This window comes from Solanum verrucosum, unplaced genomic scaffold (assembly GCF_900185275.1).
Source record: "Solanum verrucosum unplaced genomic scaffold, falcon-dt-bn FXZP01000257.1, whole genome shotgun sequence".
In the NCBI taxonomy this organism is placed as follows: domain Eukaryota; kingdom Viridiplantae; phylum Streptophyta; class Magnoliopsida; order Solanales; family Solanaceae; genus Solanum; species Solanum verrucosum.
Genome location: NW_026020539.1, coordinates 3,898,350 through 3,919,494, shown reverse-complemented (window position 1 = coordinate 3,919,494; position 21,145 = coordinate 3,898,350).

The window sequence follows — 21,145 nt, the reverse complement described above, 5'->3', positions numbered from 1 at the left end:
GATTTTTCTAATTAAAAATAATTTCTATTATTGTGATAAATATTTTCGACATTTTTTAAAATTCGGAAGACTTAATTAATTAATGAGTTACTAATTTTTATTCATTTTATTTTTAGAATGACTAATTTTATCAAATAAGCTTGTCTTGCAAAATAATTAGTTTTAATTTAATAAATTATGGCTATTTAATAAAGAAGAGGTTATAATTTAAAGGGACCTAATTTGAGCAGAATTTGGCAGTCCATGTCATTTTAATTAGGCCAATCCGCACGTGCCACGTAGGAAGCACATGGATTGTGCTTCTTTAACTCCGATCTTGGCCCTACGATTTATTCCAACGGCTTTAATTAATTTATCTTTATATATATATCTATAATTATTATTAATCATTTTTTAAACCCTTTATTTTTATTAACCGTCCGATCAAATGATTGGACGACCGAAATTAACCCAAGACTTTTCAACCCTACCCAAAAATCAAAATAGACTCTACCGCTGCCCTATGCACTGTTTTTGCCCACATATCACGTTCACCCTTCCCTTTCATCTTCTCCAAAGGTCACCTCAACGATCTTCCTTTTTTTTCCAGAAATTAGACGCTTCAAGCTCCTCTCCCATCACCGCCCATGGCATCCCCCACGTGCTCCCACATTCCCTCCGTCAGAGAAATGGCTCTGGGCCACCGAAAAAATGCTCCATCAATCACTCATCCTCTCAAATCGACCTAAAAAGGTCTATTCTTGAGAGATTTGGTCATCCCCTTCATTATTTCACTTCTGTTTCCTCTGAGGTTTGTGTTTCCAAGAATTCAAAATTTGAATTCTTGGAGCCGAATTTGGGCTATAAAAGGACTTTGGTTCTCATCAAAATCATCAAAGAATCGACTGAAAAAGTCCATCAACGAACAAAAGATCTATCAATAAATGAAATCATCCAATAATCGACTGAGAATCACAAAATAGCTCTGCTTAGTTTCTTTTACTTCTCTACTTCTCGTTTGAGTTCGAGTTTGAGTTGAGGTTGAAATCTTTTGATGTCAAAGTTCTAGTTTGCTACTCCAAGAAAGGTAATTTCGTCTCCTCTTACATTCTTTCCTTTTTCGATGTGGCGTGCTATGTGTTCAACGCTTGCTAAAGGGTCTGTTATTACATGTATCTGATACCCCTATTTTAGTCCTTACTTTAATTAAGTTTTCGTGTATGTCTCTGGGCAGTAGGTGTGAGTCAAGAATCAGTGGAGTTGTTCGAATGTTACGTGTTGGTCATTATTTCATTAACTTGATTTTGTATCCATAAAACTAGCCGAATCTATGTCTTGCTTTGCTAGCAATAGTTTGATGTTCACTTAGTCTCCACTTTGAGTATGGTAACTATGTAGCCCTATTTCATCACTGCTTGTTTGAATCATAACTTGAATGCTGGCCGTGTCTCTCTTGTGTTTCAGCTGCTCATAAACTCGAGTTAGAATCAACTTACAAAGCATAAGACATGTTCATATTGTTGTTTGCGAGTTCTGCAACATGATTTCATAAGACGTTTAGTTTGATTTAATTGCTCTCTGTTGCTAAGTGTCATTCAAGTCTAGAAGTTGAAGATTTAAATTAGCAAGTTCCTTTATTTTTGGTTTCTACCATTCCTCAATTTCAATGCAGACCTTCGTTTCAATTGTTTCCAAATGATTTATTTTGCGTTACACTTCAAAATGCAAGTATGATGTTTAATGTCTAGGTCTTCACATTTTAGTTCCAAGTAGGATAGTTATCATCTCTCTTGCATCCAAATTCTTGACCTCGATCAAGTTACGAAATTTTTTGTTTCCCTTGATTTATACTAAAGTAATGAAAAGTCGTGAGATATCCAATACTTTGGTATCAATTGTAGCACAAGCCGTCTTGCGAATGGTAGTTTATTTTCCAGTGAAAGTATGCCTAAGAATTAATATGGTGAAGTGGGTTGGGAGCTTTAATATGCCTTGTTTAGTTTTAAAATTGTGGCATGTTACTTTTGGTATCGTTCTTCTCTAAATCTATCAGATTGTTCTTCGTATGAATTAGATCCCAAATGACTAAGGTAGGTTGCTCGACTTTCTGCCCCCTATTTGTGTTGGACTTTTGGTTTTAAGTTAGTAATGAAGAAAAGAACTTTAATGTTTCTCAAAAAAATTTAAATAGTTCATTCCCAGTAGCTTTTCTCTACCTATTTGGTGTATTTTTCAGTTAGTGTTGCCTTTTGTTTTGTTGTCCAGTGATGCTTTGACGACACTTCTCTTTGATAATAAAATGAGCATGTCTAAGTTATGCGAGATACTGACGGCTTAGATATCTGGATATAGGATAGAACATGAACAATTTCATCAAGTGATTGCATCATTTTACGTTTAAGACTAAAGTGCACAGTTTACTTTTTGCTGAAAGATCTGGAAATTTCAGTTTGTACATAGTTTATGTCTCATCTTATTACGAATTAGGAAGATTTAGTTACTTTAACTTCACCTAATAACTGAATTAAAGGATCAATATATATTTTGTCCTCCATATCTCACCTGATAAGTAAAATATTTTGTAAAAGAGATTAAATTCCTTACACCAATACGTGTTTACTGCCATTAAAACTTATATGTTAAATTGATTTGAGACAACATTCTATCTAGGATAATAAGTTTGATGTATCCTTGACTAATTACACATGAAGTTTCTGTTATATCTACTTATTAACAGGTTAGGCAACGAGATGCTTCATTTTATCTAGTAGATATGCATCAGATGATTTGGGTTTATCTTCATGGTCGAAATTTGTCGAATTATCTCATAAATTTGTTTATATTCATTTTTGTCATTTGCTGAGAAAATATTGAATTGAAACTCTAAATGTTTGATTTTAAAGAGTCTACATTCATATTTGTTCATAGTTTGCTTTCCTTTGTTACATTCTATTGATACTGTCTTAGTTGATCAACCGATATCATGAACCACCTAAATTAGGAACAAATATCTAAAATCCTATAATATTTGTCTCTTGTTAAGACAATGAACTGCACGATCAAAGAAGAATAATATCATTAGCTAGACAACAAGTATGTTATTAGTTAGGATGTACTTCTTTGTGATATATTGTTGCTGCTTATTTTTATATGTTTAGTAAGTCATAAAAACTAAAGTTTAGATTTGTTTGGATAGCTAATTACTTTCCAACTTCATTACACATGGTGTAGGTTCTTCTACCTCAAACATGAATAACTAGCCATATTGAATTAGTTAGGACATTTGCTTAACTCCAAAAAGTGGTAAAGTATTTGTATCACTCTGTGTTTCACTAATTTTGCTTATGGTTGTGCTAATTTTTATCTTATTTTTTTGTACATGTACACTTAGGAGCACAGTTGGAATTGTGACATAACTCCATCTCTGTCCAAATCAGAGAAGTGACTGCATTATTTTCCCACGTCTAGAGGCCCTCATCACGTCAATAGTTTACAATGATTCCTTCTCCTTGAAAGTTTCACGTGTTTTTTTACACATATGTGCTGCTATCTTTTTACTAACATTTACATATTCGTATTTTACACTTGCGTTTATGCTACCTTTATTTTGTTTGGTTTGGTACAACTAAGAACGATGGTGAAGTATAGTCGTTCACCTCCACACCCGTTTAGATATTTAGTTTATTATAATTATTTAATTTAGAATAACATTTCCCAACTAAGTTTATTTGTTACTTAACACATTTTTTCAGTCATGAGAACATGTCTTTTAAAGAAGTTCTTATTTAGGAAAAATGTTTTCAACTGTTGTGAATTTATTTTCAGATTTTTCTTTTTATAAACCAGTATTTAAAGTACAAGGTTTAGCAACTTAAAGTTTGATATTTTGGGTCTCAAAAGTGCAGATTTTGGTGGTTCAAAGAGCAGATTTCAAGGTTAAATATATCACTTTTCTTGAGAGTTTAAGGGTGGTATATTGAGTCCCAAAATGCAGCATTTTGAGCTGAAAAGAGTGCCGAATTTGAGCTCAAAATGTGCATGATTTGAGCACAAAATGCAGATCTAGAAGGACCAAAAATGCAGATTTTTTAGCTTAAAAACTGAACCTTTAACAAGCTTTACAAAGCAGATTTTTTTAGTTTTAAAACATTATTTTGCATGACTTAAATTATATATTTTTGGAATTAACCGTTATTCGTTGAGATTTTTAAAGTGCAATAGTTTGAGGTCCAAAAGTGCTTTAAACACTACTTTCGAAAGAAAGAAGAAACATGATTTTAGAAGGCTAAAATGGATGTTATAAGGCTCGCTAGAATTGTTAATTTTTTTTTAATATTGAAAACATACTGCTTAAGTCATTTGCTCCGAGAAGGAAAAAAATATTTATTAGCTTTATTCATCAAATCTCACCTAGGACCTTATGTCAAGGAAAACTTTTTTTCATTTAAAACACCCAAATGAATTTGAAACTAGTTTTAAAGTTAAAATGGTTATCTTTAGAAATACATAAGGCTAAAGTTATTACTTTTTTTAGAATTCTTTTTAAGAAAATAAATAAGGAGGTAGGCCTATATATTGTATTAACAAAAATAAATGTTACTACAGAATTAGTCTCAATAGTTAGGCCTATTTTATATTCTTTATGTCACCCCCTTTTATGAAAATACTTGCTATTGTCACTTTTTTTTAAAACCAAACATTACTAAAACATTTTAATTTCTGAACACGTTATTTCAACATTTTATTCTTTAGATATGCCAATAGGTTCAAAATACAAGGTGCATACATATATATATGTCATATGCAGAAAGGTACAAATTTTATATTTCTTAGTGTTTCTCTATACGTAACGTATTATTTTGTTACACTTCATATAATTTTTCTCATATCTACTATCACTTTTACAAATGATATATTTTTTTAAAATTTATAAATCCCTACACTTTAATATACACATTATTTTTCTACATATTTGCACCCGACTACTATCTCATTTTATTTTATTTTCTTTCACGTCTTAATTCTATATATAAATAACACGATAAATTTTTATATCCTTTAAACTCAATATTTATATATTTAGGATAAGTTTATTTAAGATACATCTATACTTTCTAATATATAAATTTATCATACATTTAAGTACATTTATTTATTTATTTTACCGTATGATAGACATACTAATATTAATTTTATTTAATAGACATATCTATGTCGTATCTTGTATTTAACTCTTTTCTTAAACTAATAAAATTTACGTACCATTGATTTTAAAGCAACTAAATAAACAAGTTTTCCTAATTATATTTTTGTAAATTGAGTTTAAGGACTATCTTCGGATAGGCGCTGAGGGATGCTTAATACCTTTCTCGAGTAACCAATACCCTTACTCAGAATCTCACTGGTTTCGCAAATCAAAACAGAGTTTACATTTACATATTTAAAAAATGGTTTTCCTAATATTTTCCTTAAAATTTAGATGGCGACTCTAACACAAAACATTTTTTTCAAAAAAAAGAGTGTCAGCCATATTATTGTAACATCTCGCAATTTGAAATAGCTAAGAACAAGTTTAGAACTGGAAATAATTATTTTTGGAAATAAAGAAAAATCTGGAAAATTGTTAAAGTTAGGAAAAGTGGGTTTTTGGTCAATTTCAAACGTCCATAACTCCCAGCTCAGGATGAGTTGTGTTTACTTCCAAATATGGTTGGGAATCTCTTGGAAATATCTTTCCAATGGCGCCAAGTTTACGTGATTCCGAGTTTGTATGAGTAAGTTACTCCCTTTGGAAGTTGGAATAAGGAAAGCCAAAAATCGGATTTTTTAAGGGTCATTTGGTCTTTTCCTTACCCAACTTAAGTAATCCATTTTTGGTAATATTTTTAGGGTCTAAACTGATAGTATTCAGTTTACGCTTTTGAAAAATAGAGTTAGGGTTTTTGGAGAAGGAACGCAAGAGAAAAAGAAGAGGAAAGAGCAAGATTCGTCGTCTTCATAAGGAATTGATTGCGGATTTCTTCAAGGATTTGATCCTACAAGGTATGTAATTCCCTCATAGTATTGGGTTCGTTCACCCACACGCCAAACATGTTATTTCAACATGAATTCGTCCTAAAAGAGTTTGACATTTGATGTTTTGATGTGTATTCTTGAAATTGATATTGTTCTTGAGTTTGGCTGAAATTGAGAAGTTTCTAAGATCATCACGTCCAGTTATTTAGTGAGTTGAGTTGAGTTAGGTTCCTAGGTACATTTGTTGGGTATCTGTATCTAAAAAGAATTTGGGAAAAAGAACCAAATTTGGGTGAGTTGGGGCTGGAAAACGAAGAAGAAATTTCGTCGGACGAATCTGGGTAGCGGTGGCGCGTCACGGAGCTGGTCCCCAGAACTGGGAAAAATCGTTTCACGTCGCATAGCTATCACAGAGCGTTCTACCTCAAAGTCATTTTCGAAACTAAATTTTAAATATCTCTCTGTGTCGCGGACCCACCCTCAAATATTGATATTTTGGTAGTTTCTCATGTTTAGCTATCTAAATTCATTCCTAAACATCATGAGATCTTTCCTATCACAAATCACGATCCTTGAATCCATAAATTCCATTCAAGGAAAGTTAAGAGTCAAGTCAAGAGAAATCAAGAGTCAAGTTAAGAGAAGTTCATAAAGTTTTCCAAAAGTCTTTTGCATACGTTTTAACTTTGTTCTAAGACATAAGTTTCAAGTTAAGCAAAGTGTAAAGAGTTAAGTTCATTTCTCAAAAAGATATATAGGAACTAAGTATTTCCAAAGAGTTTATATGTGTTTTTTTACATTTGAGCAAGAAAAGGGAACACCGATTCTAAAAGAGCTTTTAAGCTATGTTTTGAGTAATTATATCAAACCAAAGAAAGAAGTTTGTTTTAAAAACATATGAGCTATGTATATTTTGGGAGTAGTATTGAGCACAAATATGGGGATGCGAGTTCATATTAACTCAAGTCTCCATAAACTATGTAGCCATCATGGGTAATAAAGGATCATACTTTTTAGATGACTCCTTAAGATGCTTTTAGCATAGACTAGTGGATCCACTTAGTGAGTTAGGTTCTATACCCCCGGCAAGGTATAGTACGGTCCTTGGCAGTGTGAGGTAAAATGATATTCCGTCACTTAGGCTCATAGTGGTGGTTTTCGGTTAGATAATATCCCACAGAAACTATAATACTCTGTTATATGAGTAAAGTTGAGTTTGTTATTGCATTTTCTTAAACGAACTAATTTGTTTTTTACTGTTTTATAAAGCTCTTCATATATTGCATGTGTTTCATTGCTTTATTATGAGTTGAGTTATTCATGAGTTGAGAAGAGCCAAGGTAAGTGTTTCCTTCAGATTCTTTTCTAGGGTGTAGGCTCGGTGCATGACAAATATGGTATTAGAGACCAGAGTTCAAGAGTCCTAGGGAGTCTATGAAGCCATGTCTGTAGAGTTTTGGCTATCGGTGTGAAGCACGCCACTTTTATAATTAGGAGTCTGCAACACTTCAGAAAATTTCTCACTTCTTTCACACTCATTTCGTGCATTATAGTTTGATCTCTAAAAGTATCCTTCTAATACGTGCTTGCGTGTGTTTTGAGATAATCATGCCTCCATGAAGAGCTGTCACAGGTCGCCTTGCTAGGCATAATGTTGAGGAACAAGAGTTACCAAACCTGAAGTGTAACGTCAAGGGGAAGTCACTAATGTTGAGTTCAGGGAAGCAATTAGGATGCTGAGTCAAGTTGTGACTAATCAAGTTGGGTAGCAAAGAGGAGCTCGACAAGAAGGGGCTGACACTTTAAGGATTCGTGAGTTCTTGAGTATGAATCCTCCAAGTTTCACTGGTTCGAGCACAACTGAAGATCCATAGAACTTTATTGAAGAGCTGAAGAAGGTATTTGATGTTATTGATGTGGCCGATATTGAGTGAGTTGAACTAGCTGCATACCAACTGAAGAATGTTGCTAGAACTTGGTTTGACCAGTGGAAGGGGGGGTATAGCTCAGGATGCACCACTTGCGAGTTGGGCATGTTTTGAAGAGGCTTTCTTAGGGAGTTTCTTTCCCCGAGAACTGAAATAGGCTAAGGTACGAGTATTCCTAACACTGAAGCAGGATTCTTTGAGTGTTCATGAGTATGGGTTGAAGTTCACCCAACTGTCCCACTATGCTCCGGAAATGGTTGCGAATATGAGGATTATGATGAGCTTGTTTGTGGCTGGGTTGTCTCGTCAGTCGAGTAACGAAGGGAGGGATACAATGCTAATAGGTGACATGGATATTTCATGGTTGATGGTTTATGTGCAGCAGGTTGAGAAAGAGAAACTGAGGGATAGAGAGGAATTCAGAAATAAGAAAGCTAAGACCGGGAATGAGTCCGGGCAGTAGAAGGGTGTGAATCGTTCATCCTTTCAGACAAAAGCAAAAGGGACATGCTCCATCATCTGCTAGCGCACTTGCACCCAGAAACAAAGTTGAGTATAATGGCCAGAATTCACAGAACTTCAGAGCTAGACCTGCACAGTCTTAGGGTAGTGTGGCACAAGGAGGTAATTGGGCTCCTGCATGTGCTAGGTGTGGTAGAACCCACCAAGGTAAGTGTTGTGATGGACAAACAAGTTGTTTCAAGTGTGGACAGGACTGTCACTTCATGAAAGAGTGCCCAAAGAACAGGCAAGGTAGTGGAAATCAGGGCAATAAAGCCCAATCTTCATCAGTTGGTCAACTAGACAGGGATGTGACGTTTGTGTAATCAAGAAACAACTTCCAATGTGAGTGTCTACGAACCTACAATAGTAAAGTAACCCAACCAAGGGTTGGGGTCGAGTCTCAAGGGAGTGGGCTTGAGAATTAATAGAAAAATAAAATCAAGTTTTAACTAGTCATAGCAAAAAAAAACATTATCTAATATAAACATGTTAAATTAAAGGGTTTGACACAAAATTGTCAATTAATGATGGGGGTTTGTCACAAGTAAGTGAAAACAAGCAAAAATGCAAAGAGTATTAATCAAGGAGGAGGGATTCTTAGGATGTGATAGGAATACGGGTTATACTAGACTATTGAGTACATGCTTTTGATAGTAAATCTATTGAATATTTGTGACTAGGATGGACTATAGTGGGGGTAAATTCTCTCTCGAGCAACTTACCCTAAATCAAATGGGTTCCTCTCGGACACCCACTTGTCGCATGAAGAACAATCTCCGCCTTAGCCCACTCACTCTCTCGAGCTGAGTGTGTGGGAGAAGGACTAGGGTTCACTCCCTCGAGTTGAACCTCAAGTCGAACCACTCCCACCGGCCATCAATTTAGTAGTCTTAGTTTTACGACCTCCCTCTCGAGTCTACAATTTCAGTAAGTTCCAACACAACTACTAAACGAAATCACATTTAAAAAACAAATAAACTATCAACAAGCAAGACCCAACAGATAATCTAACCCATATTCACAAAATCACACCCCAAGAATTGGGGTTTTTAGCTAAACATGTAAATGAGATAGAAATTTATACCAATATGAATTTGCATTCAAATGGGTATGAAGATTTAAGTGTCAGTACAAGCAAAGAGTGAAGAATCCAAAAGACCCAAACCCAAAATCATGGAGTTGAAATCCTTTGAAACTTCAAGTTCTTCAAAAAACCTCTCCAAACTTAGAACTCAAAATTCTATGTTAAAAAGTTCTATATTAAAAATCTGATATTAAAACTTAATAATAAAATTTGATAATAATAATTTCTACTTTGATACTAAGACACAAAACTTTAACTAGTATTTATAGGTTTCAGAAAATGTGTTGCGAAGGATCACTCGGCGAAGTTAGTCGGGATCACCAATCAACTCGGCAATCCGCCTTTTATTCGAGTTCATCACTGTCTTGCATTAGCCTTCAGCATCGTCGTGTTTGGATCATTGGTCGACATAGAACAGCTTCGTAGAACTGTTCGGTGATACGCCGACTGCTCCTTTTCACCGCCGATTTGATCCTTTCCTTCAGGGGTCAGCACACTGGAACAAAAGGTGAGGATAAGATCTTTTGGCAACTCACCGAATGGAGTCGGTGATTCTCAGATCTTCATTTCTTCATTCTTTCAGCTGCCTTTGTTCCTCTTTTGCTAAGTGTTCATGCTTTCCCTCAAACTCCAAATACCTTAAACTTAAGGGTTTTTTTTATGAGATATTGAGATAAAATATGCATTTGAAGACACTAATTCTATCATAATATAGCCCTATATGTGTCCAATTTGTGGACTCATCAACACCCCCAACTTAAACTTTTGGTTGTCCTCAAGAGAACTCAAGTTCAGCCGTTCAAAAAGGGTGTCTCGAATAGTGCTACACAAGACTCAATCATGAATGCACACAACAAGACTCAATTTACTTATGCAAAGATCAAATGTGCACTCAAAGATTCAAGTTGTGACTCACCAATATCAAAGAATCTCATGCTCACAATACTTTCTTCAAATGCAAGTTCAAGCTCAACCAAAATGTTTAAATGCCCTCACACAAGGAATGATTCCATATTCACACAATGGTTCACAGTTTGGAATAAGATGCAATGCTCACACTCACAAAGAACAACATAATGCATAATTTCACCCATAAGTTTGCTCGTATTTTCTAATCAACATTTGTTTCAGCTCACTCAAGATCAAAAAGGTCTTTTCAAGGCTTGTAATGGGGCTGAGTGCAAATGTATGGTCATTTAGGCACAGTGACTTTCATCCTCATGAAATGTGGAGCGCACAACACTTCCTTTCCCTTTTCTTCATCATTCTCTTTAGTGCTCATAAGTCATCTGATTATTCCCTTTCCATGGATTGTTTGGGAACCCCATTTGTTTTGTACTTCATTTCACAACTTTCTTTTCCATTCTTTTTTTTTCTCTTTTCTTTTTTTTTGTATGGAGGGGTTCCATTTTTTTTCCAAAACCATGGTACGAGGAGACTTTCGTAGCAATTATTGACTTTCCCTTTTCTTTTCACTACACCCCAACTTAGGCTTTTGGACTAAGTTGGCTATTCAATCAACCACAAATCAATAGGATTATATGTAGTGGATTAACAGAGGTCTAGCTTTAAGCAAGTTTTTTCCAAAGAAAGGTAAGGCTCATAGGGCGTTCAAAAGCAGTTCACACACTCACAAGGTAGGTCACAAAAGATGTATATGTCAAATTGGCTCACACTCTTAGAATTTGCCTAAGATCATATCAAGATATAACATCACTTAGTTGACGGGACCAACTGGGCAAATTCTAGGATCCATCATGCATAGTTCACAGGTAAGCTCATCACACTAGGCATTAACACTATCAGTCAAACAAGACTCCACACTTTTGCTAGTGTGCAATGATCATCACAAACGACTCAATTCGATACTAGGCTAGTCATAATGAGATGAAAAGAGTTCACATATTGTCTATGCGACTTCATTTGGCCTCATCGTAGCCGCATATTTATGTTCGTTCCATTGAGAATATTATTCAAGTCATCGATATTGATCGGAACCGAGACTCAACTTTTGCAAAAGAACAGCCACATTCAACACATGAGAGGTGGCAAAAAATTTTGGACGAGTCAAAATAAATTTGCAATTTAGAATAAAAGGAGCCACAAGCTCAAACATCCATGCAAAACAGTCTAATAACACAATTATAGCTCACAACCCAAAATATATAATCAAAATAAATATACACAAAGGTGGACCTCACCCTACTACAAACAAATATCATTTGTCTTCAAATGTGAATAAAAGTATCCCAAAGTAAAAGTAAGTAAGACAGAGAGGGAGGTAAAGAAAGGTCTTGTCTAAGCAGTCTCTCCATCTGTCGGGGCCTCAGTGCCCGGTGTAGCAGTATGGACTTGGGCATCAGTGCCCATAGTCACCTCTGAGGGAATAGCAGTGCCAGATGCACTAAGGGATGTTGTGGACGTCTCAGTCGGCGATATCTGGATCACTAGCTGCACAATCATCCCCACAGGTTTAGCTCATACTCGCAGACAACTTGACTCCATTTAGGTGATAGTAGACAGAGTTACTAAGTCCGCTCACTTTTTGGCTGTTAAGACTATAGCTTCAGTGGAAGACTATGTCAAGCTTTAGATTAATGAGATAGTAAGGTTGCATGGGGTTCCTTTGTCTATAATCTCAGATAGAGGTCATCAGTTTACCTCTCATTTCTGGAAGTCTTGGTATTCAGGTTAACCTTAGTACAACATTTAATCCACAGACGGATGGTCAGGCAGAGCGTACCATTCAAACCTTAGAGGACAAGTTGAGAGCATGCGTGATCGAATTCAAGGCTAGTTGGGATGAGCATTGTCGGCACCCAATTTTGACCCTTCACAATAGGAATTAATCATCGAGTTTCTTCAATCTCAAGCAATTTAAAAGAATTAGTTTTTATAAAATTCGTAATATTTTCAAGTTATTTTTATGTAATTTTTCCAATTTTGGAATTTTTAAATAATAAATATGTATTTTTTATATATAATTTTGTATATGGTCAATATAGTTTATAAATATTTGAAAATCGTCTCAAAAATATTTTGTTTTAATTAAATATTTGGTTAATTAGTTTAATTAATTAATAGTATATATTTTCAAGTTATCAGTCTATATTTGAGTTAACTATTTTATTTTTGTTGAAATTAAGAAACACGTTAATTAATTTTTAATAATTTATCCTATTAGGATTTTAGCCGAAGTCTCAAATTAAATTCAATTTGGCTATACCTTTATTTACGATTTTAGCCATTTCCTTACACATCCTTTTAAACCTTTAAGAAACCAATATTGGGCCTTCTTCTCTCATTTTTCAGCAACCAAATGACCCATCATAACAATACAACAGAAAACTGGCCCAACAAGTCAACAATGTTCCAGCAGCCCAACCCAAACCAATACCCTACCCAACCCACTTCTCTATTTACAAAAGAAACCCAACAATATTCTTTTCTCCTCTTTCACGTTAACAACAACATCAAGCGCCTCTTCAGCAGCAACAAACAATTCCAAACGGCGTGAAAAAGAAACAATAGCGATCCGCGTCAGAGAACACTGAGATACACGTCGAGTTCACGACGTCTACGTGACTGTTCACGTGTCTTCTTCCTCGTTTCTACAGTACGAATTTCATACGATTACATCATGAATATTCGTCCTCCGTAGCCAGGTGGAGTAATCTCGTTGCCTTTTCGTCCTTCATCTCCAGATCGGACGACTCCCCTCGTTACTCCATTTGAATTCGTACTAATTCTTGGCCGACAACCTAATCTCTTAAGAGATTTTTTGAATTTTGAATTGAAATCATCTGATATTCTCTCCTTTTCCCCCCAAAACAACCCTAGATTCCTCCTATATAAACTCCTTTTCTTCTTCATTGTTGGGGGTTGGAATTTTTTAGTAGAAACTCCTACTGAGAATTTAGTTTACGAAAGAAAAGATGCAAAAACTAGATACAAAAATCGGAAAGAATTACACTTGAGAACAAAGAGTAGGAATCCATTTCGGAATCAGTTTCACTCCATTCTTCTCTTCGTTGATCTTCCGTGTTCGTTGAGGTTAAAAGTCGGTGGCAAAAGTCAGTTTCTCGCTCGTTGTCGTTCCCATCCCTGCACCGGAAAAGGTAATATTCTCGTCTTATTATTTCTTCTTCAATGTAGTTTTCTTCTGATTTCTAGAAAATAATCATATGTAGGCTTTGATGAACTTTTTTTGGGTGATTAAGGTGTCAATCTTTTTAGTCTATTGTTTCTATAGAGTACCTTAGGACTAGTTAAATATTTTTTTCATTTTTCGCCTTGAATAGTTTGATATTTATTTGATTTTTGCTTCGATAATGCTAGTTGTGTAGTCATGTTTCCTCATTGTTTTGTTGGTGCTCTAGTTTTTTTTTGTGTTGTTTTAAACTCTCCATTGCTAGTTTAATCTCCTAGAATCTATCTTTGTCTCTTACATAGTTTGAATGCTACCTGTTGTATTTCAGTCAGTAATGATATGTTGGGTAACTCAATATAATCTTGTTAGGTCTGGCTATGTTGCTCCCTACCTTTAGTTGATTTCCCCGTAATTTTGGTTTAGTCAAATCATGTTTAGATTCATGTTCATGGTTCAATTCCTTGTTATGGTTTGGTTTGAGTCTATTCATCTTCTTCTTGAAAGAGGTACACTTCCTGAATCGAACTATGCAGTTGTTCTCACTCGTTTGGCCTCCAGAAGAGCATCATGTTTAGTCACGAATGGCCCATTTTGCCTTAGTTTCTCATCATTTGTCGTGAATCTACATTAATAGTCAGTGATGTCATTCTTCGCCTAAACTAAATGCATGAACTAGGATCTGCAGTATTCAAGTTTAACTTCACTGTTTCTCTAGAATCATTTGTCCACCTTATTTTGATTTTCATGTGTCGTATCTAAGTGTTGATTCATGTATGTGAATGAACCTTCTTTACTCAAAAGGTATATTGGGTCCTTTTGATAGGGCGTATGCATTGGACTCCACGTTTCGCTAATGTGGTTTTATGTCGGTTAATAGTAACTCCCACAATCAGATTCTAGTGCATTTAGTAGGTTACCAGTTATATATCAGTATGTTATGAACTTGGTCATGGCATTCAGTTTAGTTCATGTTCAGTATATTCTTCATGTTCATCTTATATCATTAATCAATATGCTTTATTCAGTATGTATATATTTTTCAGTTTTATTCTCTCCTGCATGTTTAGTACCTTTCAAGTACTTATGCATACTTTGCGCTACATCTTCTCGTGATGTAGGTTCAGGCCCACATCAGTTAGATTGCGTGTAGATCGGTTCCCGATCCATAGTCAACATTATCAATGGTGATTCCTCATTCTCCGAGTACGATAATATGTTTTCTTTTACTTTCAGTTTCAGTTTTGCTATAGTTAGCTGGGGGCATGTCCCAACGTCTCTAGTTAGTTAGAGGTTATTATTCAGACATAGTAAAATTCATAAGTTCTTTATTTGAAGTTATCTATGAAGTTTAAGTCTTCCGCTGAGTAAGTAAGCCAAGCCAGGGGTTCGCTTGGTAGCAGCAATGGTTCTCGAGTTCCAGTCCCGCCCTAGGTGTAGGCTCGGTGCGTGACAAACTTGGTATTAGAGCCCAGAGTTCAAGAGTCCTAGGGAGTCTATGAAGCCGTATCTATAAAGTTTTGGTCATCGGTGTGAAGCGCGCCACATCTATAATTAGGAGGCTGTAACACTAAGGAAAATTTCTCACTTCTTTCACACTCATTTCATGCATTAGAGTTTGATCTCTAAAAAGTTTCCTTCTAATTCGTGCTTGCCTGTGTTTTCAGATAATAATGTCTCCACGAAGAGCTATCAGAAGTCTCCCTGCTAGACGTAATGTTGAGAAGCAAGAGTTACCAAATGCACATGAAGTGCAACCTCAAGCGGAAGTCACTAATGTTGAGTTCAGAGAAGCAATTAGGATGCTGAGTCAAACTATGACTAATTAGGTTGGGTAGCAAAGAGGAGCTCGACAAGAAGGAGCTGACACTTCAAGGATTCGTGAGTTCTTGAGGATGCATCCTCCAAGCTTCACTGGTTCTAGCACAACTGAGGATCTACAGAACTTTATTGAGAAGTTGAAGAAGGTATTTGATGTTATTCATGTGGCCGATATTGAGCGAGTTGAACTAGCTACCTACCAACTGAAAATGTTGCTAGAACATGGTTTGACCAGTGAAAAGGGGGTAGAGCCCAGGATGCACCACCTGCGAGTTGGGCATGTTTTGAAGAGGATTTCTTGGGGCATTTCTTTCCCCGAGAACTGAAAGAGGCTAAGGTACGAGAATTCCTAACACTAAAGCGAGATATTTTGAATGTTCATGAGTATGGGTTGAAGTTTACCCAACTGTCCATCAATGCTCCAGAAATGGTTACGAATATGAGGTGTAGGATGAGCTTGTTCGTGGCTGGGCTTACGAATATGGCTTGGAATTTTTAGTAGAAACTCCTACTGAGAATTTAGTTTACGAAAGAAAAGATGCGAAAACTAGATACAAAAATTGGAAAGAATTACACTCGAGAACAGAGAGTAGGAATCAATATCGGACTCAGCTTCACTCCCTTAATCTGTTCGTTTCTCTTCTGAGTTCGTTGAGGTTAAAAGTCGGTGGCAAAAGTCAGTTTCTCGCTCATTGTCGTTCCCGTCGCTGCACCGGAAAAGGTAATATCCTCGTCTTATTATTTCTTCTTCAATGTAGCTTTCTTCTGATTTCCAGAAAATAATCATAGGTAGTCTTTGATGAAGTTTCTTTGGGTGGTTAAGGTATCAATCTTTTCGGTCTGTTGGTTCTATAGAGTACCTTAGGACTAGTTAACTATTTGTTTCATTTTTCACCTTGAATAATTTGATATTTATTTGATTTTTGCTTCGAGAATGCTAGCTGCGTAGTCCTGTTTCTTCACTGTTTCGTTGGTGCTCTAGGTTTTTTTGTGTTGTTTTGAACTCTCGCATGCTAGTTTAATCTCCTAGAACCTATCTTTTTCTCTTACATAGTTTGAATGCTACCTATCGTATTTCAGTCAGTGATGCTATGTTGGGTAACTCAATATAATCTTGTTAGGTCTAGCTATGTTGCTCCTTACACTTAGTTAATATCCCCGTAATTTTGGTTTAGTCAAATCATGTTTAGATTCATGTTCATGGGTCAATTCCTTGTTATGGTTTGGTTTGAGTCTATTCATCTTCTTCTTGAAAGAGGTACACTTCCTGAATCGAAATATGCAATTGTTCTCACTCGTTTGGCCTCCAGAAGTGCATCATCTTTAGTCACGAATGGCTCTGTTTGCCTTAGTTTCTCTTCATTTGTCGTGAATCTACGTTAATAGTCAGTGATGTCATTCTTCGGCTAAACTAAATGCATGAACTAGGATTTGTAGATATTCAAGTTTAACTTGCTTGTTTGTTTAGAATCATTTGTCCACCTTATTTTGATTTTCATGTCTCGTATCTAAGTGCTGATTCATGTATGTGAATGAACCTTCTTTACTCAAAAGGAGAAATATTTAATGTGAGACGAGAGCTTTGTTTTGTTTTATATGGAAAGCAATAATCGATGTCCTAACTTGAATTTGGAAGAGTTTTGTTCATATAATTTAGTTCGTGTTATTTATTTCACTATGTTAGGTCACTGCTATTCTCTTCATATTGTTAGAAAAAAATCATTTCATTAAACTAGCATGCTTAATATTAGTAGTCCATGGATATTCAATTAAGTTCCTTTGTTTCTTTCATTATTGGTTTATGGAAAGGATATTAATTTTCCTTTTACTTTTTGCTCCATTACTGTGCATTGCCCTACATATAAAAATATTAAGTCTTCATGAGTTTTCCCTTTGTTGTAAAATTGTGGATGTCATGTGGAGTTAGCATGCAGGAAATGTTTCACACATGCCAAAGTGTGGTTAGCTTTGCAAGCCACAAATTACCACATTTGCTTGGCCTATAAATAGGCATCAAATTTATATAACAAATATATACACAACAATTTCAATCTTATTCTCTCTCTTTGGTTATGTTCAAGTACTCTCTGTATTGTTCTTTTTACTTTAGTTTTGTTTAAGTTATTTATTTTATAACACGTTATCAACACGAGTCTTTGCCAGTTCAAGTAAAGACTTTAAAAGTGTAGAAGGTATAAATTTTCCTTTCTTAAATAATTCAAATCTTTCTAAACTTGAATTTCTTGTTTTAGACATATTGGGAAAAGGCTATCTATCATGGGTACTTGCTGCAGAAATTCATATTGATGCGATGGGTCTGGCAGTCACCATCCAAGAAAAAATCAGGGATCGAATAAAATTAGTGCCAAGGCAATGATATTCCTCCGTCAACACCTTGACGGGGGTTTAAAAGTTGGATATTTCACTGTTAAAGATCCCCTGTTGTTGTGGAATAATTTAAAAGATAGATATGACCACATGAATTTGGTCGTCCTTCCACAGGCCCCTTATGACTGGATCCATTTGAGACTTCAAGCTTTTAAATCTATCAGTGAGTATAACTCTTCCATGTTTAAAATCATCTCACAATTAAAATTATGAGAAGAAAATATCACTGACCATGATATGTTGGAGAAATCATTTTTCACTTTTCCTGCCTCGAGTATGCTCCTGCACCAGCAATACAGAGAAATGGTATTTAAAAAGTATTCAGAATTAATTTCATATCTCCTTGTTGCTGAACAACATAATGAATTACTGATGAAAAACCATGAAGGTTGACTTACTAGTTCTATGCCATTTCCTGAAGTGAATACGACAAATTTTCACCAATCTAAGCATGGAAAAGGTCGTGGCCCCAGTCGTGGTCGTGGCCGTGGTCGAGGAAGAAATTTCAATCATGGTGATCTTCTTGCACTAAATAATAATGTTCACCACCAGTAGTGTAAAAAGAAGGATGAAAAGCATGAAGTAGTGCAAAAGAAAAATTCAGACAATAAATGTCATCGATATGGTTGAAAAGGGCATTGGTCATGTACCTGTCATACGCCAAGGCACCTGGTTGAGTTGTATCAAGCTTCCTTGAAGGAGGTGAAAAATAACGCAGAAGCAAACTTTATCTCTGAAGATTGTTGAACCCATGCATCTAGATGTAGCAGATTTTTTTGATAATCCCGAAGGAAAAATTTATCACCTGATAGGTGATGGGTCCGTAATAATGTAAATATATTTCATTTGTGTCCTTTGCATGAATACGAATATGTTTTCCTAGTCTTGTAAGTAAATAAAAGGTTGTGTAATTTTTTTTTAGTAATAATATTATAATGTTTACTTCGTTTATATCTTTTATCTTGAAGAGTATATGGATACCTCTCAAATTTTGTTTGGATCAATGATCAATCATGAAAATATTTATGTAATTGATAGTGGAACAACGCACACCATATTCAAAGATGAGAAATACTTCTCTTACTTGCTTAGAAGAAAACAAAATGTTAATACAATTTATGATAATTCGAACTTAATAGAAGGCTCCGGAAGAGCTACTATATTTCTGCCTAAGGGGACAAAACTTGTTATAGAAGATACATTGTTCTTTTCTAAATCCCCAAGAAACTAGTTAAGTTTTAAAGATATTCGCCGAAATGGATATCATGTTGAGACAATAAATGAAATGAATGTTCAATACCTTGGTATTACCAAGATTGTTTCAGACCAGAAATATGTGTTGGAGAAATTATCAATTTTATCTTCTGCCTTATATTATGTAAAAATAAGTACAATTGAAGCACACTCTATCGTAAACCAGAAGTTTATTGACTTAAAAACTTTTATGTTGTTGCATGACCGAATGGGTCATCCTGGATCTATAATGATGAGATGAACCACTGAAAATTCAAATGGACATCCATTAAAGAACATGAAGATTCTTACAAATGATGAGTTTTCATGTGCTACTTGATGTCAAGGAAAACTGATTACTAGGCCATCACCAATGAAAGTTAACATTGAATCCCCTGAATTTTTTAGAATGTAAACATGTGGATATATGTGGACCTATTCACCCATGTAGTGGGTTGTTTAGATATTTTATGGTCCTAATAGATGCATCTTCAAGATGGTCTCATGTGTGCCTCTTATCATCTCGCAACCTAGCATTTGAAAAATTATTGGCACAAACGATACAATTAAGTGCGCAATTCCCAGATTATCCCATTAAGGCAATTCGCCTTGATAATGTTGGAGAATTCACATCCCCAGCTTTTGATGATTATTGCTTATTAATAGGGATACAAGTTAAACATGATGTAGCTCGTGTTCATACTCAAAATGGCCTTGCTGAGTCATTTATTAAGCGCTTACAATTGATAGCAAGACCTTTACTTATGAAAACTAAATTGCCCACTATTGTTTGGGGTCATGCTATCTTACATGCAGCATCACTTGTTCGTCTCAGACCGACTCATTATAATAAATACTCTCCATCGCAGTTGGTATTTGGCCATCAACAAAACATTGCTCATCTACGAATTTTTGGATGTGTTGTATATGTGTCAGTAGCACCACCTCAGCACACTAAGATGGCCCCCAAAGAAGGTTAGGCATATATGTTGGGTTTGATTCACCCTTCATAATTCACTACCTTGGGCCATTGACTGGAGATTTATTCACTGCAAGATTTTCAAATTGTCGATTTGATGAAACAACTTTTCCGCAATTAGGAGGGAGAAAAAGGAACTTAAAAATGAAATTGCATGGAAAGTTTCATCATTATCTCATTTTGATCCACGTTACCCATGTGTGAACAGGAGGTCCAAAAGATCATCCATCTGCAAAACATAGCAAATCAAATGCTAGACGCATTTACTAATTTGAAAAGGATAACAAAGTCACATATTCCTGCAGTGAATGTGCCTATCCCGATTGAACACTCTTGAAGCGTTGTAGACCATTGGGTTCAAAGGATAAAAATCCTAGAAAAAGAAGTACAAAAAAATGACACTACAAAAGAATCCCATGAAGAGATTCAAGATCTGATAAATCCTGATATTCTTGAAGAAATGAGTGAACCCAAGACTCCAGTGAATGAAGAACTTTCAATAACTTCTATGGGTGATGGGATAAATTTATATAGATAGAAAATCATATTGAATAATGTTTTCGCATATAATGTTGCACTTAACATTGTGCTTTAGTGAGGTTCTTGAACCCTTATCTGTCGACGAAGATGTGATTAGCCAAAATGGCAAAAGGCAATCCAATCAGAATTGAATTCACCTGCTAAAGGTAAGGTTTTTGGACCAGTAGTCCAAACGCCTAGTGATGATAAATTAGTTGGCTATAAATGGGTCTTTGTACAAAAAAGAAATGACAGAAATGAAATTGTAAGATACAACGCACACCTTGTTGCACAAGGATTCTCTCAACGACCCGGTGTCGACTATGAATAAACATATTCACCGGTTATGGATGCAATAATTTTTCGATATCTCATCTGTTTAGCTGTACATGAAAATATTGAAATAGATCTAATGGATATGGTTAAAGCTTATCTTTATGGTTCATTTTATAATGAAATTTATATGAATATTCCGGAAGGACTTAAAATGCCTGAAGCATATAATTCAAAATCTCGGGAAATGTAGTCAATCAGATTACAAAAGTCAT